Below are 6000 nucleotides of genomic sequence, written 5' to 3'. Positions count from 1 at the left end.
TGACTGTGCTGGGTGTGGCTCTCAGCTCTGTAACTACTGTAATCTTAGAAGGCAAAGGGATGGAAGGTTCTGGGATTTTCCTTAAAGCTTCTGTAGAAATCCTTGGTAAAGGGGCTTCTTCATGATTCCCTCGTTGACTCAGAGAGAATCTGGAACAAGGATGCTCTTAGGAAATTACTGGGAAGGACAGAGGCACACATGCATGGACAGAACTGATTTTTCAGCCACTTCATGCATACACACTGGATGCTTGCTTGCTTGCTTGGAAGAGGCCCTGAGAGTCCAAAGGGTAACATGGAGTCAGAGTAAGTGCACCCTTTCCAGGCTAACACTACTCACAGCCTTCTGATGTTGGCCTCACACACTTCCTCTGCTTCGTGGGTATTTCCCGAACTTGCACCTGCTCAGTCACTTGAAACCCTGCTTTTTCTGTGTGTTCCTTTTCTACCCCGTCACCTCGATCTCTTTGCGTTGATTTAAATGTAAATGCTACAGGGGACCGAACATCACCAAAAACCCATTCGTCCTTTAGAGAGAGTGTGTGCTACATATTCCAATGTTCTAAAGAGCTGGGAAAGACGTGTTTGAAATTCCAGCATGTGTGGAGAAGGGGGTGACTAACATGTGCATGTATGTGTTGATGTGTGTGTATATGCATGTGTGTGTGTGTGTGCATATAAATGTGTGTGTATCTGTGTGTCCTGTGTACTCCAGACTCGCTGGATTTCTGACTGTTCACTACCATGTACTCCGGGCTAGGTGGCCCATGAGCTTCCTGTGACCCTCCTGTTTCCATCCCTCATAGCATATACTAGGATTACAGGTGCCTGTGCCCCTGTGTCCCTCCAGGCTTTTCTATTGGTTCTGGGGATCCAAACTCACCATCAGGCTTGGGCAGCAGGCACTTTGCCCAGTGAGTCATCATCCTCATTTCCTCTAAGATAGCAACATGCGATTGCCACAGCAGGTGACTGACTCTCAGAAGGTCTCATTTGAGTTTGAAACCTGCCTGCTCTGTGAAATTGGCTAAGTCAGTCAGTTTCTCTGAAACCCTGTGAAATCCACAGACAACAGTAATGCAATAGGCCACACACCCAGCAGGGCAAGCAGCTGGCAAGAATGCAGAAGAAAGGAAGAATGGGACCCTGTCCAGCTAGAAACGCAAAAGGCAGGGAAGCAGCAAGCTGTAGTCCTCCAGGGATCCTGGGGAAGGCTGCCATCAGGAGCTTATCTACTGTACAGAATTGTGTTAGTGAGAAGGAGGGGACAGCAGCAGCATTTGAACACCAAGGCTTTGTTATTCAATACAGTTCAGCTCTCAAAGCTTACAGCTGCCCTGTGGCTATTAACTTCTAAACTAAATGTCATTAGACCACCAAACTAGAAGGGACTGAAAGGAGAATCCCAAAGTTCTGTCCCCTCCCTCCCCTGTCAGAACCTCCCCTCCACTGCCAGCCTCTCCTCCTCTGCCAGCCTCTCCCCCTCTGCCAGCTTCTCCCCTCTGCCAGCCTCTTCCCCCTGTCAGCTTCTCCCCCTCCATCAGCTTCTCCCCCTCCGTCAGCTTCTCCCTCCACTGTCAGAGCACACACCTACCCACACACTGTCAGCCTCTTCCCCCACTGTCAGCCTCTTCCTCCATCAGCTTATCCCCCTCTGTCAGCTTCTCCCTCCACTGTCAGAGCTCCCACAACCCCCCCCCATCAGTCTCTTCCCCTGCTGTCAGTCCCAGCCACCCCAACTCCCATCAGCCCTCCCCCACAGCCAGCTGTCATTTCTCATTGAGGCGGAGGCCCCTCTGCTCTGTTATACACAGTTCCGAGCAACTGCCTGAGGCCAGTTCCTTCTTCCCAGCAGAACAAAGTTCTGAGCAGGGCAGCATCAGGCATCTCTTTGTCTTTTGCCAACTTGTGTTCTGAACAAGCGAGGGTGCTCCCAGTCTGACCTCTGCATGAGGTGGTTTTATAGGATAAAAACGTGTCTTTTATACAAAAATATTTGTACTTCTGATTCACAAGGCTTGGTGGCACATATTACAGTCCCAATGCTCGAGAGGTAAGAGGATCAGGAATTAAATCCTTTCTCTGCTACTGTGAGTTTGAACTCAAGGCCAGCCTCAGCTATATGAGACCCTGTCTTAGAAAAGGGAGGGGAGGGGAGGGGAGAGGGTGAGGGAGGGGAGGAGAGGGGAAGATAATGGAGGGCAGGGAAATGTTTGTGCACCTATAATCTATAGCCTCGAAGCGGTGCTAGTTACCCAGTGGAAGCTCAGAAGTTCAGCTGACCAAAGGAACGTGTGTCTCCCAGAGAGATGTGCATGTATCAGTAGAAAGTGCAGTGTTGCTCTCATGTCAAAGCCTAATTCTGTAAACACTTCTTGGAAAGGTGCCAAGGCTGACTGGGAGTTGGGGGTTGGGGGGAGTGGAGGAGAGAATACTCTGCGGTGTGGCACTTCCTAGCTAACCTGAAGTGCTGTTGCTGCTGTGAGGTCTTGCCCTCAGTGAGGCCTTGCCCTCAGTTCCAGCTTCGCAGCCCACCCCCCCCCCCGCTACAGACAGAGTCTCTAAGATTCTGCTTGTTAGATGTCCTGCTCTGCCCGATGGAACGCTGGTCCTGTACTAGCACATCCTACCTCTGGCCTTGGCGAAAATTCAGCCCTACCGTCGCTCTGCTCCCACGGCCTGTAAAGGCCTCCGCCTGGGTGATTTCTGCCTCTCTTTGCTCTGCTGCCTACAACAGCAAACTTCATCCCCTGCTCTCCCACAAAGGATCCTTACTCCATGCTTCTTCCCTGCTTCAGTGTCCCCGAGGTAAATCCCAAGCTGGCGTTGCAGCTGAGCGTTTTGAAGTCTACCTTCTTGGAATCTCTAAACTGAGAAGTCAGCTGGGCCCCTCTTCTCAGAGCATAACTGTAAGACAAATTGCTAAACGGTCTTAATAAAAAACCCGGCGCCAGATATTGGGGTTCAAACTGAGAGATCAGAGGAACAGGACAAGCCACAGCTAACCTCACCTCACCAACTCCTCAGCCTCCAGAGACACCTACTTCCTGCATACTCACATCTATATGCCTTTTTGTGCCCTGCCATCTCATTTCCTCTCTGCCCAGCTACTTCCTCTTTCTGACCAGCTCTGTCACTTCCCGTCTGTCTGTATAGAACTCCAGACCTCTATGGTTAGTGCTGGTTCTGTTCCCAGGGTGGCCTTGAACTCACAGAGATCCAGATGGATCTCTGCCTCCCTAATGCTAGGATTAAAGGCGTGCGCTACCACTGCCCAACATCTATCTTTACAAGAGTGGCTAGCTTTTTCTTCTGGTCCTCAGATAAGCTTTATTGGGGTGCACAGATAAAATATCACCACACACAACCAAGGGGACGAGACCAGCCCTGAATTTTAATCTTGTTATGTACAATGTCATAGACAGTGGGGGTTCAATTCCTGCCGATGTCTGAATGAAATCTTAAATGTCGAGAACACGGATTCTCAACTGAAATCAGAAATTGGCTGGGCAAAAGGAAGTCAGCCCTGTCCTAAAATAGTCCTGCAATCAGCAGAAATCTCTACTGCATCCATCAAAAGGGTTCACAGCCAGTCGTCACTGAACCAGGGAAAGTGACCTTCACATCCCTCCGACTCCTGCCCCATTCCATACTCTTGTTAGCTTCAATTGATTGATGGCTTCCAGAAAAAGATGATCCATCACTGTTCGGATGAGCAAAGCTTCTGCCAGGACTTGTAGGTCATTCCAGCATTTTGTAAAAGTAAGACAAAATGTGAAGTCTAAAAAAATGCCAACTCATGGGAAATAAAGAAAAAGCTCCGTAGAGTATGGTGTTGCCAGGTGCCGGTGAGATTAATGCAGGTGGAAGATGGATAGATCTACTTTTGAAAACAAAGCACGTGTGGTATAGAAAATGTTCATATTACAAACACAGTTTAAGGCCTGGGGAATGATTTTAAATTCACACCAGCAAATACACACTATCAGAATAGTAACTGGGAAAACTCAGTGCCTAACACCAGGGTCAGCCACCACTTAGACCGAATCCTGGCAAATGTCAGCCTGTGCGTTAGCCGCCTTCTCTATGTTGTCCAACCCAATCCTTATTGCTGCGGAGGTGAAAGTACAGGGTTTGGGTTTTGTGTTTGTTTGGGGGAGGTTTTTGTTTCTTTTGTTTTGGTTTTGAAAGTGAGAACTCCCTCCTGGTCATGCACAGAGCTAGTAAATGTGAACGCCAGATCCAGATCAGAGGTTTAGTCTAAAGCCCACACTATTACCAAGCTGCATGTGTGACTCATTTCCTCCCCAATTTTCAGAAAGGAGGACCGGGTTTAACTAACGATAGTTATGAAAATAAAATGGTAAGTCTTCAAACATGTGGTACCGATAGAATGAGAGGGCAGCATTACTCTTTACAGAGATGCACAAAATGCCTGGACCCAGTGAAACACTCGGGCAAAGAAATGGTCTTGAATAGATATAGCAGCACCTTGTATTTTGAAGAAGAAAATAATTGGGAAATTGTCAGTTCAGCCTAGGAGATTTCATGAGTTTTGCATAATTTCAATAAAATATATATATAATTTTTCTTGAAGCCAGACAAGTTAATTATATATTGTGTTTAAAAGAACAAATAAGAGTAACCATGGAGACATTAAAACAGTGAGGAAGGGAGACTACCTCCCTCTGGATATTAAAGTGTGTTATGAAGCCTTCATTCTGCGCAGTCTGGCTAACAGATGGACCAAGGGATAGAAAAACGAAGTCCCAAATACACCAGACTGAGCATGGCAGTTTAGGATGCCATAAAGACTGCATATCTCAGATCAGAAGAGGAAAAACGGACTAATGGACAGCTGGTTAGTTATGCAGAGACAGATCACACTAAAGCCACTTCCCACATGGCACACCTGAATTAATTCCAAATGGGTCTGAACGTTAAATAAACAAACTTCATAAACATCAGGGAACAGTCAGTGACTCTTTCCCTTCCTGTGACTTAAAATCCAGAAGTCATCAAGGAAACGAGATCAACAGGATCACATAAAAATAAAAATATTCACATAAAAATTAGCATTAGAAAAATCAAATAATAATCAGAGATGATGGCAAAAGATTTACCAGTTCAGCCACTTATAACATGTTCCCATCCCAAATAAGTAGAGAACTCTCAAAGGATACGAAAATACCATAGAAAAATGGCCAAATGACACTATTTACAGAAAAAGAAAAGGGAATGTCTTGTAAAAACGCAGACAAAATTACAAATGTGTAGCAGTGCGCTCTGTGTTAAGGCCCAGGGAAACTCAACTTCACACAGTCCCAAGAAGTGGGCCTTGGGTTTGTACTTTGCTCACTGGCCCAATCGTTCCCCTTCTAGGAATGCTCTCAAAGGCCCAGTGGAAACCTTTTCAGTAGTATAAGGTTAAGGACATTCACCATAGCACTCTTTGTAACAGCAGGACCCTGCAGCTACCAGCAGGGTCCAGTGCAAGTAAACTCCGTGCTCTTATAACACAGAGTGAAATATTCCATTCACGGAAGTAGAAAAGCACTCGGGATTGTCAGAACAGTGGTTCTCCACTGCACATGATTTTGCTACATAGTTCCCCCACCCAAAAAATACACCACTAAGTGAAACAGGCAAGGGTAAAAGGGTGTCTTAGTTCGGGTGACTATTGCTGCCATGAAACACCAGACCAAAGCAACGTGGGGAGGAAAGGGTTTATTCAGCTCAAGCTTCCACATCACAGTTCATCATCATAGGAAGTCAGGACAGGAACCTGGAGGCAGGAGCTGATGCAGAGGCTGTGGAGGGGTGCTGATTACTGGCTTGCTCCCCATGACTTGCTCAGCCTTCTTGTAAAACCCAAGACCACCAGCCTGGGGTGGCCCCACCCACAATGGACTGAGTCAAGTTGATATAAAACTATCCAGCACACTGGGCTTCTTTCTCAATCATTCTTCATATTACTTACTAAGGTGGAGTCTCTTAATGA

This window comes from Onychomys torridus, chromosome 10, assembly GCF_903995425.1.
Source record: "Onychomys torridus chromosome 10, mOncTor1.1, whole genome shotgun sequence".
Taxonomy (NCBI): Eukaryota; Metazoa; Chordata; class Mammalia; order Rodentia; family Cricetidae; genus Onychomys; species Onychomys torridus.
The sequence above is the reverse complement of the archived record's forward strand: the minus strand, read 5'-3'. Positions refer to the sequence as shown.